This window comes from Tachypleus tridentatus, chromosome 6, assembly GCF_004210375.1.
Source record: "Tachypleus tridentatus isolate NWPU-2018 chromosome 6, ASM421037v1, whole genome shotgun sequence".
NCBI lineage: Eukaryota > Metazoa > Arthropoda > Merostomata > Xiphosura > Limulidae > Tachypleus > Tachypleus tridentatus.
This window is the reverse complement of record NC_134830.1, coordinates 48739539-48752817: the sequence shown is the minus strand read 5'-3', so window position 1 is coordinate 48752817 and position 13279 is coordinate 48739539.

Below are 13279 nucleotides of genomic sequence, written 5' to 3'. Positions count from 1 at the left end.
TGTCAGATGTATTTATACAATAAAATAATTGTCACTAGTACACTATTGCTAGACGTATTAATACAGTTTAAATAAATATCACTAGTACACTGTTGTCAGATGTATTTATACAATAAAATAAATGTCACTAGCACACTATTGTCAGATGTATTTATACAGTTTAAATAAATATCACTAGTACACTGTTGTCAGATGTATTTATACAATAAAATAAATGTCACTAGTTCACTATTGTCAGATGTATACAATAAATAATTGTCACTAAAATAAATGTCACTAGTTTAAATAAATATCACTAGTATTGTCAGATGTATTTATACAATAAAATAAATGTCACTAGTACACTATTGCTAGATGTATTAATACAGTTTAACTAAATACCACTAGTACACTGTTCTCAGATGTATTTATACAGTTTAAATAAATATCATTAGTATACGATTATCGGATGTACTTATACAGTTTAAATAAATGTCACTAGTTCACTATTGTCAGATGTATTTATACTATAAAATAAATATCACTTGTTCACTAGTGTCAGAATTATTTATACAGTAAAATAAATAACACTAGTTGACTATTGTCACGCACTAAGGATTTCCTTTACGATGTAAGATATTGACGGTAATAAAAAAACAAGTTTGTCACGCTGGACCTGTTAGAAGGCAGTGAAAAGTTATATGTCACTAGCTTGTTACGAGGAACATTATCAATCAGTTTTATGTGTCACTAACTTATTACCAAGAACATTACCAGCAAGTGTTATGTGTCACTAGCTTGTTACGAAGAACATTATCAGTATGTTTCATGCGTCACTAACTTGTTACGAAGAACATTACTAGTAAGTGTTATATGTCACTAAATTGTTACGAGGAATATTAGCAGTAAGTGCTATTTATCCCTAACGTTTTATGAAGAACATTACCAGGAAGTGTTACATGTCACTAAATTGTTACAAGGACCATTACCAGTAAGTGTCATGTGTCATTAAGTTACGAAGAATATTACCAGTAAGTGTTATCTATCACTAAATTGTTACAAGGAACGTTACCAGTAAGTGTTATGTGTCACTAACTCATTACGAAGAATATTACCAGTAAGTGTTATCTGTCACTAAATTGTTACAAGGAACGTTACCAGTAAGTGTTATCTGTTACTAAATTGTTACAAGGAACGTTACCAGTAAGTGTTATGTGTCACTAACTCATTACGAAGAATATTACCAGTAAGTGTTATCTGTCACTAAATTGTTACGAGGAACGTTACCAGTAAGTGTTATCTGTCACTAAATTGTTACGAGGAACATTACCAGCAAGTGTTAGTGTCACTAACTCAACGAATATTACCAGTAAGTGTTATCTGTCACTAAATTGTTACGAGGAACGTTACCAGCAAGTATTATGTGTCACGAAATTGTTACGAGAAACATTACCAGCAAGTGTTATGTGTCACGAAATTGTTACGAGGAACATTATTAGTTACCTACGATAAAGAAAGTACCACCTTTATTTAAACTTATGATTTAATAAAATTTATCAGCTTTTGTTTCATTCATTCTTGGAAAGAGAAAACTTTTACTTCTCTAGAAAATATTTTGGTTAATTAATATTAAAAGTAATCCAAGTCGTATTTATTTCCGTTACACTGTCAGTCCCCTGAAGAAAGAGAATTCTTAGAGAACGAAAAAAGGTTTGAACGTCTTTTTTTAAAATATATATTTCTATTTTCAGTAATGACAAAACCAACTATATATATATTTCTATTTTAGTTCTGTTTCTAAGATAGATTAATTTCTGGATAAATTGTCAGATATAAAATAGTACATGACATATTTCGTGTTTTAAAGCCATGTAATGGAACATAGTAGCTTACTATATCGTTATAAAATGGAAATCATGGCTATTGATACTTATATTCGTAACATTTGTGGTCCTTATGGCAGAATATATGTCACATTTAAGGTTTATATTTAGTATGGAAGAATCTGTATCACATATCATGCTTCGAGTCGAGCTACCTAATCACCATGCCATGCCTCTTGTTTCTCTGGTCTATTTAGTTTATGTGCAAGTCGTTTTTAAGAAATAATCAGGTTAGGTGAGATTTCGTTTTGGCTTTATTTTTACAATCGCTGGAAAAGATTCTTTATTAAACATCCAACCTAAACAAAGGCATCAATCGTAATTAAGGTTCTCCATTATACATCCAACCTGAACAAGACCATCAATTGCGGTTAAGAATCTTTATGAGACATCTAACCTGAACAAGGGCATGAGTCATTGTTGAAATTGTTTATCACACATTCAACATGAACAAGGCCATAATTTGTTGATTTATTTCTCAACTCCAAACGCCAGAAAATTTTCAGCAATAAGAAGCCAAGAAAATAATCTGAAACTGGGTTAAATGTTGGTAGAAACATTAATACTACACGAATTAATAGGGAAGAGGGAACATCATCCACCGCCATTTATTGGGCCACTCTTCTCTGACTACTGTTGTCCAGGTACAATGTAGTAACAATACACTAGACTTACAACCACAATGCTGAGATTAAGAGCTAAACTACCAGACCAAGTAGATAACAAGTAAAGTGATAAACTGTTTTGACTGAGATTAAAACAATTCCTGTATATCTACGTCACAGAGACGTGTGTGGCATTACACAATACAGGTAGTTGGAGGATGTAGAGAAAGGCATCTTGGTGTGATCATGAAACTCCAGACAGAACTAGTGGACATCTTGATATCAAGAAGATACTACAGAAACTGGGGAGAAAAGTCCAGAAGGATGAATTTTGCTAAACCTTCAAGCCTTGGTCTTGTCAGGTGAAAAGGAGAGAATGAATGATTTACCTTGGATAATTTCAAATGGGGAGCGTTCCAGATCCAAAGTAGTTACTTTGTTACTGTATTTTCTTTATGTCGCGATGAGAATATGTGACAGAAGATGAAACTTCAGATATTCTCCCCATATCAGAGCAGAATCAGATCCCCCAAGTCACCAACCTAGTAAAAAGAAAAACAACTAAGCAGATTTTTTTTTTCACTAAAAAAGAAACTCCGGGTTTAACAACCGGAATCAGCTTCAATCTGTCGTCATGGTAACGTAGAGAAGACTTCCTCACGGGTTTGATTCGTGTAGAGTCTTAAATATGGTTATGTAGTTAGTTAGTCAATGAATTTCACGACATAAACCAAAATTAAGATTAAGTAAGAAGCGGAGAAGTGGGCATTTAATAAAATATATATCGTTGTAATGTATTTTTTATATAAATTGCTATATTTTTTTTCTTTGTATTTATGGATAGTAATTCTCTCAGTATTTCCTATTGTTAATGTAGGGATTAACCGATATAAATAGTGACAACACCAAGACTTTTCTTCAACTAAAATCTACTCCAGAATGTTATGAAAGCAGAAATGAAAATATATAAGTTCCTGTCAGAGAATCAGAGAATATCGAAATTATCTTAGTAAAAGCGAGTCTATTAGAACTCGTGGGATTATTTAATAAATGAAGCCATTTTGTCACGAGTAGGTTTAACGACGTTAAACGAGCCTCACTGAGCTTCAGGTTACATGATCGAGTGACACGTAAAATGTACCTCGTTGAAGTCGTAATTTCTCGGAGAAAATTGCTTTTAACTGCTAAATACTTAGAATAAGTTAACACTTTGACAACTTCATTATAGTTTAATTACTTTTATTTCTCCAAAAACACACCATGCTTCAGTTTCTTTTCAAATTTATAAGTCCAAAAATATTATATTTCGAAACCAAATGAGTACCAGTTTCGTTCGTATTAAATTCTACCAACAGAATAACAATAAACTAATAGTTAATGTTTGTTTTTTTGTAATATTATATTGTTAAATATATTATATTTCGTACACTGGGTATTTTTAACAATATAATATTATGAAAAACATTAACTATCAGTTTATTTTTATTATATTTTTTTGTGCCCGTAATATTTTTCTTTTCTTTTGGATACATTTAATTAATTTATTTAAAAACCCAATAGGAAAAATTCCTTGCAACAATGAGTAAGATTATGTCTTTAGGTCCCCCAGTCGCACAGCCGTAAGTCTGGAGGATTATATAGAGAGTACAGCACACATAGCCTGTTGTGTAACTTTGTGTTGAGAGTAAACAAACATATCTTCTGGTTATCATGCAGTTTTCATCGTGTAAGTATATTTGTTAATGCGATTAAACATCAGAAATGTTATTTAAGATGACTAAAGGAAATTGAAACCTAGTGCAGATAACATAGAAATATATGAGTATCAAGTAATATCACTCATGATTGGCATCATACGTAATGAGGAATTTTATTTCTGTTTACAAAGTATATGCAGGTGAACCGTAAGTTTGTCTTAAGTATTTAGTTCACTTTTAGATGTCTGTTACGGCCTGGCATGGCCAAGCGCGTAAGGCGTGCGACTCGTAGTCCGAGAGTCGCGGGTTCGCGCCCGCGTCGCGCTAAACATACTCGCCCTCCCAGCCGTGGGGGTGTATAATGTGACGGTCCGTGGGGGTGTATAATGTTACGGTCAATCCCACTATTCGTTGGTAAAAGAGTAGCCCAAGAGTTGGCGGTGGGTAGTGATGACTAGCTGCCTTCCCTCTTGTCTTACACTGCTAAATTAGGGATGGCTAGCTCCTAAATTCCAAAACAAACAAGATGTCTGTTATTCAGTATGCAAGTAGTGCCATCTAGTGGTATTTTATTATATTTGTTGTTTACGAATTAGAAGTAATTCCAATAACAAATCAATCAAAATTTCAACCAGTAGATTATTCCTGAAAATGTATTTCCACGTGGTGTACAAACAATTTTCAAATCCTAAATTTTAGTGGTATTTTCTTTGTGCTCCTGTTTGAAAGCTTATAGCCTTAATAATCGGGTTTCGATACCCGCGGTGGGCACAACGAAGACAAACCACGTATAGCTTTGCTCTTAACAACGACGACAAATACAAAGTACTTTGTTGATACATATCTCTTTCACTCGAATATTTTCTTCAACGTAATTTACTTTATAACTATTCTCCATACAAACAGACATCATTAAGTACAACGATAAAAACACTAAGCTATGTAGGTCAGAGCACCAACAAAGATGTGGGTTTGACACCCTAAAATTAGAAACACATAATATAATTGATTAAAATAATTGAGAGAATGAGACATTCGATTTTTTTAAAAAAACTTAAACAAGTCTTTTCAATTAATAATTAAGACTAGCCTTATGGCCAAGCGATTAGGCGTGCGTTTTATTAATCGAGGGTCTCGGGTTCCAGTGAGTGACGAAAACATGCTCGCCCTCCTAGCCGTGGGGGTGTATAATGTTACGGTCAATCCCACTATTCGTTGGTAAAAGAGTAGCCCAAGAGTTGGCGGTGGGTAGTGATGACTAGCTGCCTTCCCTCTAGTCTTACACTGCTAAATTAGGAACGGCTAGCACAGATAGCTCTCGAGTAGCTTTGTGCGAAATTCCAAAACAAACAAACAAACAATTAAGACTAGTTATACGATTTATCTGGGTTTTATTAATTAAGTCTCAATTTGTTTTTTGGTTTTTGAATTTCGCGTAAAGATACACTAGGGCTATTTGCGCTAGCCGGCCCTAATTTTGCAGTGTAAGACTAGAGGAAAAGCAGTAGTCATCACCACCCAACGCCGACTCTTGGGCTACTCTTTTACCAACGAATAGTGGCATTAACCATCACATTATAACGCCCCCACGGTTGAAAGAGTGAACCTGTTTGGTGCAATCGGGATTCGAATCCGCGATCCTCAGATTACAAGTCGAACGCCTTCACCCATCTGGCCATGCTGGACCAAGCCTCAACGTAACCAGAGTTTTTGTCGTGTATAATTCAGGGGATCTGAATTGGGTGAATGATTCACCCAGGTGTTAACGAGAACAGAGTGAAAGAGTATAATCAATTACACCCTGGTTTATTATCATAACACCCTGCTGTGACAAAGCTTCTTCGAGAAAGTTAAATAAACTAGGTGTGTATAATAGATAGTGATAGGAAAACATTTGATTCTCCTCACATTTCTTCTGCTTACACTATTTCTACTTAAATTCAACCTTCCTGTCTTCACGTGTTTTAAAATATTCGTTTCTTCTCACCCGAAGAATCTTTAATATTATGTTTATCATTTTTACTTTTAATGTTAGTTATGACTGTTTCTTTCGAATGTCTTACAATCTCTTGTTTGATACTTAACTAATAATAGAAAACACACAATATCGAGGTGATAAAAACATGGATAACTTTTGAATTTTATTTCAGTTACGCTGTAGTTTGCTGTCAAAAGTTTTCGCGTTAAATTTATTGATAACGGAATAGTATCAGTTCTCATACCTTTTTGTCTTTTACCGAACTGGGGTGAAAGAAATGTTGTGAAAAAAGTTACAGGAGGAAATGGTATTGATAAAAGCTGAGAAGAACTGGCGTACGTGAAAGATTTGTTATATTTTAACATTGTGAAAAGTGTGGAATTTAGTTGCATACATACTTTGAGACACAAGTTTGATATGTGCATGAAATTATGCCGTCAGCTGTCGCTCTTATGTAATTTAACTTAGTTGCAAGGTCTAGGAAAACACGTCATTAATAAATAAATACAAGTTTAAAATACATATGGTGCCTGACATGGACTAGTAATTAGTACACTCGACTTGCAACCTGTTGACCACGAGTAAGAATCCAGTCCCACTATGGGAGCACTATATGTGATGGTCAATACTATATTGAATCAATAAGAAATAATGCATTGAATTTAAAAGAAAACAAAATATTAAACTGGAGTGAGGAAGTTGCCCATCCCTAGCTGTCCCAAACTCACCCCTCTTTTCCTTTTTTGATTCCTCTGTAGTTGCACCTGTTATAATGCAGTACATTGTCTACCTTCTAATATATGTACTTAACAAAATTTGATTTAATATTGTACTTTAATTAATAACCAAATTGGAATCACATTCAATTGGACTGAAAATTCACAGGGACTTTATTTGATATTTGTGTATTATATTACCAGCTTACAGAAGAAATGTGCATAATAATAATGGTTTTGGAAAAATAAATCCACTTAGTGCATTATAATTAGGACATAATAATAGAAGTGTTTATGAAGGAAATGAAAGATGCGTATTTTATTGGCATATAAAGAAATTTTCGAAATACAGATTTTAACCAAATATATCTTACTGTTTTTCGTGCTTCTATTGACTGAAAGGAATGCTTTAATTATATTTTTAGAATAACGGGGGGACCACTGAAGATGTAATGCTTCCTCTTGGATGGTACAAGTACCCGGGAGCACTGAAAAGACGTTAAAGGGACATATCGAAAAACCCACGCTTTCCAACTTCACTCCGGATTACTGTATGTGCATACAATTGATTACTACATGAAAGAACAATTAATAGGGAGGACATAATAATGATCCTAGGCAATGAAGTTTGATACCAATTTTCAAATTTTATTTACAACAGGACAAAAAGTAAGAAAGTTATAAATAATACCCCACAATAACAAAAATATGCTTACAATAATAATATCAAAAAGCAATTGTGCATATAAAAATAAAACAGATGAACTGACTACAGAACAACAACAAAAAGAACTTTCATTATTAATAGTAGGAATCATGTTAAATAACAATGTCAAACATTCAGTAAATACACAGCAAGTGACACATTTCAGTAAACAAAAACATTGTAAAAATAAGATGGGAAAATATAGAAATTAAAATGGAAGATAAATGGAACCCCAGATGATCTTGAATAAAGGCGAATAGTATGGACACCACAGTACATCAAACTGAAAAGGAAGGAGACAAAGGTAATCAGCTTCAACAAGAAGAGAAAATTGATACCAAACGTAACACAAGATATTAAAGAACAAGTCCAAGAAGTGCTCGTAAACATAGCAATTCCATGTTAATGACAGCACGTGCTTGGACAAGACAACACAATAAGAAAAGAAAAGGGCGCAGATGGAAGCACAAGCATGAGAACATGATTAATCAGTACTTGTGAATGATATGATGCAAATGGAAAACGCAATCCAGTCACTACCAAACAGAGGACACCTGATAAACAAGAGAAGAACAACTTAACACATGTGCAACAAATGGAGCTTGCCTCTGGCTTGAACATCTGTCTGAGTATATGGAGCTCATGATCTGGTCAAACATTTGGACAATATCCCAGCACAAATCATGGAGAGTAAGAACAAAATGCGTGGAGATGATCTGCCATTACATCTTTATGCAGGGTATGTGGAGAGCCTTCTGGACAACCCTTGGAGAATGGAGAAAGAAATTGGAAAAGTGATGACACAGAGGTAGCTTGGGCATTGAAGTTAGGAACTGACTGAGTGACAGAACGAAGTGCCTCAGTGACAGTAGCATGCCAGGAAAGGGGTCAAAATAAGCAGATGTAAAAAGGGAGTGAGACAATCCAAAGTACTTGACTCCAAACCCAAATAATGGGAACTGAAGAAGAAACAAAGATGTACCATCTGTAGCAAACTTCTTTGAGCAAGTGCATTGTGAGAAGCAAGGCACTTGTTGAAAATAGAAGGGAAGCTTTTGTTTGTTTGTTTAAAATTAAGCATAAAGCTACATAAAGGGCTATCTTTGTTGTGCCCACCATGGATATCAAAACCCGATTTCTAGCAGTATGACTCTGCAGACACACCGCTGTGCCACTGAGGGGGCAAAAGGGATGCTAAAACAACCCAAGGGGCAGGGAAGTGGAAGAGTCAGACATGAGACCAATTCAGCTTCGTAGCCCCACACAAACTGCTTAGAGAAGTACAAATTGGAAGAACTGACAACATCTGCATAGCTGATGGGTTTAAATGCTGAGACTGTTGCTGCCAAATAGTGAAATGTCTTTCATGTGTGAAGAATGAGTTACAAATTACAATAGACACTCAATTATGAGAGCATACAAGAAAGAGGGCAATAGACAACCCTGTCACATTCCATGAAGAACATAAAATAACGAGGTCGAAAAACCATTGACTAAGGCCTTGCTATTGGCCTCTTGGTACAGAGGTTGAACACATGTAATGAAGAAATCTCCAAAGAGTTGATATCTTACAGCGTGAGGCAAACAGAATTTGTGTCTCTTAGCTCTTTCGTTTTGTCTGTGCAGTTCCTGTGTGTTTGTAACTGAACCTTTTCACCAATTAAAAAAATAAAGCTGGCTGCACGATTATTGAAACAAATAAAAATAGAGTTACTAACAAACATCAAAAATCTTTTTAGGAGAAGTTTGCAACTGAATATATGTAAGGCAAATACCGTCGTGGGCATGAGGATCAGGTACAAATTTAGGGATTCTATAATTATTCAGTATTTTTCAAAATATAAGAAATTAAAGAGGTAGTGTTATCAAATGCGTTGTATTTACGTGGCTGACAAAGTATAATTAATTACTTATTTGGAGTATATTTCAGAGTTTTTCAGTTGAAACAATAGATAGACCTTGTTTGGCACAATATTTGCTACCGATGTTTTTACACCTATGAAACTTACATGACCAATGAGTCAAGTCAAACTGATATTCTATAATAAGAAAATGGCGTTCCTTGTCTGTTTGACAGACGTAGTTCAAAGAAGAAAGAATCTAGAAACCTGAAATTTTAAACACATACTAAGTGGACCCTGAGGATGTGCACCTGTGTATTATTACTTATTCACGTGCGTGTGCATCTTTTTTGTGAGGCAAGCTAACGAAAAACCACATAGAAAAGAAGTGGTTCATTATATTACAAATAGATATCACCCGCCTGCTTACCTCTGTGTGTGTGGCCATCACAGCTCCAAGGCAAAGGTACAAAAAAATCTGAAATTTGGCACTCATACTGAGTGGACTCTGGTGATTTGCTCCTGGATATTATTTATCCATGCGCATGCGCTCTTTACAATGAGTCAAACTATACAAACAAAACACATAAAAAAGAACAAATTCCTTATATAACAACTTCGAATATGTAGAAAGTATATGGTAACAATGCATTCAGAAAATGCCTTTTATATAATGTCGCATAGCAACAAAAGTATATAGGTTATACTTTTATGCCAAAATTGGAGTCCCCTGCTGGTACAGCAGTAAGTCTACGGATTTACAACGCTAAAATCAGGGGTTTGATTCCCCTCGGAAGACTCAGCAGATTGCCCGATGTGGCTTACCTATAAGAAAGCATACACACACACAATGTCTTAGCCCGGCATGGCCAAGCGTGTTAAGGTGTTCGACTCGTAATCCGAGGGTTGCGGGTTCGAATCCCCGTCGCACCAAACATGCTCGCCTTTTCAGCCGTGGGGGCTTTATAATGTGACGGTCAATCCCACTATTCGTTGGTAAAAGAGTACCCCAAGAGTTGGCTGTGGGTGGTAATGACTAGCTGCCTTCCCTCTAGTCTTACACTGCTAAATTAGGGACGGCTAGCGCAGATAGCCCTCGAGTAGCTTTGTGCAAAATTTAAAAAAAAAAACAAAAACAAAAAAGAAACAATCCATAGACAAAAGAATCCACTTCACTATGGAAATAAAGAAACAAAACAGTGTACCTTTTCTTGACATATTCATCAGCAAACAAGCAAGACAAATAACTAACTGCGCGATATTCAAAACAAACAAGCCAAAATTGGTTGAAAATACAATCTCTCAAACTAATAACTTCCGGGTACTTTCGCTAGTGGATAAATAAACTGAGGCACCTAAAGTAACTTTCTCTTCTATTGTACTTTGTATAGTCATTGTTACATTCACACATTATCGAGTAATAGCCACCCCTGCTAGTGTGATATTCATCTCATTCATTGAATTAAATACACTTCCTTAATTATATTGTGTGAAAGTTTGTATCGTGTTTAAAATAATGATAAATAAAATAAAAATAAACATTAAATTAATCAAGTCTGACAAATATAATTAATGTTTTAAAGAATATACTCGTTTATAAGTGTTTGTTTATTGAATTTCGCTCAAAGCTAAACAAGGGCTATCTGCAATAGCCGTCCCTAATTTAGCAGTGTAAGACTAGAGGGAAGGCAGGCTAATCATCACCACCCACCGCCAACTTTTAAGCTGCTTTTTTACCAATGAATAGTGGGATTGACTGTTACGTTATAACACTCCCACGGATGAAAAGGCTAGCATGTTTGGTACTCATTTGGTTTGGTACATTAGTACCAATCAATTTGCCAACACTTCCTCAAATGATTCAGATAACAGTGTGTTTACAAGAATTCGAAGTTTAAAAAAGTAAATTAAAGAAGAAATCACAGCAGGTTTGGTTTTCATGGTCACTATTTTACTGGAATAACTTTCAGTTCCTTTCTCTAAACCTTATTAGTCCTAACTGTTTCATAATAATAATAACGTCTAGAATAACCTAGTTAATATTAACTAGTGAACGTGCTTATAAAAATAATGTTATTTCTGGGCTTTCAGTGAGACGTAATTTTAATCATCACCTCAAAATTACGCATGCTCGAAATTTCCCTTGGGATAATAATATTTAAACGTTTCATTTTACATCCAGTTGTGAGATGATTTTAAACAAAAACAACAAAATGATACCTGTCATTATAACAATTTGGAGGCGTAAAATGTTTCCAGAATTACGAAAATGGAGAACCAGCGTGGATAACAAAAATTGATTGAAGTTTATTTTGGTTCATTAACTTACCCACGACATGTTTATCCTGTTATAACGTATTCAATAGTTTGGCGTGTTCTTATGAATTATTTGGTAAAAATAGTAATAAGTCCAGTCCAGGTAATGATGATAAATTATTTAAATTCCTCTATAAGTGAATAGAACTTGTCACAGGCTACGTTTAATAGTAGGCCTGACTTTAAAAACAACAATTAGAGCTTTCAAAGACAAATGAACACCCATTTATATGCAAAAACGGCTCGTTTGGGTTGAGAAAATTTTTACATAGAAGAGCGAACAACGTTTCGACCTTTGTGAACCTGACGATGACCGAAGAAGGTCGAAACGTTGTTCGCTCTTCTATGTAAAATATTTTCTCAACCTAAACGAGCCGTTTTTGCATATAAATTTCTCAACAAGTGGGTTTCTTGACATCACTGATTATGAAATGAACACCCAACTGGCAAATAAATTTATCTGCAGTATTTTAATCCCAAACTCACTAATCCTTACTGCCTGATTGGCACTTAAATAACTTAGTGATTATTTTATTCATTACTTATTCTTATATTGCACTGTTGTTCCCACTGACTGTGTAAGATGTCGAAATTATATGGAATCCTTTATTCTTCAAACAAGCAAGATATTGCATCATAATCGTAATGAGCTCTCTCCGATAAATAAATATCTAGAGTGGATATAAAAAAATATAACTTACAACAGTTTACTTGTTGTTAATCACAAAGTCTACAATAAGCTATTCGCTCCGTGCCTACTACAGGAATGAAACCAAGAATTTTAGCATTTACACCCCACCCTTAACGCTGAAACGCCTACACTTTTAGGCCCGGCATAGTCAGGTAGTTAAGGCACTAGACTCGTAATCTGAGGGTTGCGGGTTCGAATCCACTTCACACCAAACATACCCGCCCTTTCAGCCATGGGGGTGTTATAACGTGACGGTCAATCCCAATATTCGTTGGTAAAAGAGTAGCCCAAGAGTTCGCGGTGGGTGATGATGACTAGCCGCCTTCCCTGTAGTTTTACGCTTCTAAAGTAGTGACGGCTTGCGCAGATAGCCCTCGTGTAGTTTTGTGCGAAATTCAAAACAAGGCAAACCTGCACTTTACGAATTTAAAACAGAACTCATGAATAACAACCAAATTGTCACCAAAATTAAATTTTGTATTTTTAATTCAGGCCCACTTCCCGAATTATGTATCCTAAAAACTGAATAGTTAAATGTTAAAATATTGAATAATTTACCACATGAATGCCCATTTTAATCTTTCTAAAGACAGATTTATACTTCTGTAAACACATGTTTACAACATCCAAATATTTACGTCGTCAAATTTTTGAAAATAACAAACTTATTTTTTTGCATGAGAGAAACTTACCTGATGAAACTACACTACAAAGGCTGACATGATTTATTTATTTTCATATATAGTTAGTTTAGACAAATTCACAAACAATACTTACATCAAATGAAACTAACCACACACACACAAGTAATATTATGCCATCACAGAATATTTTTTAAAACTAAAGTTGTTTCATGCTACATCCTAA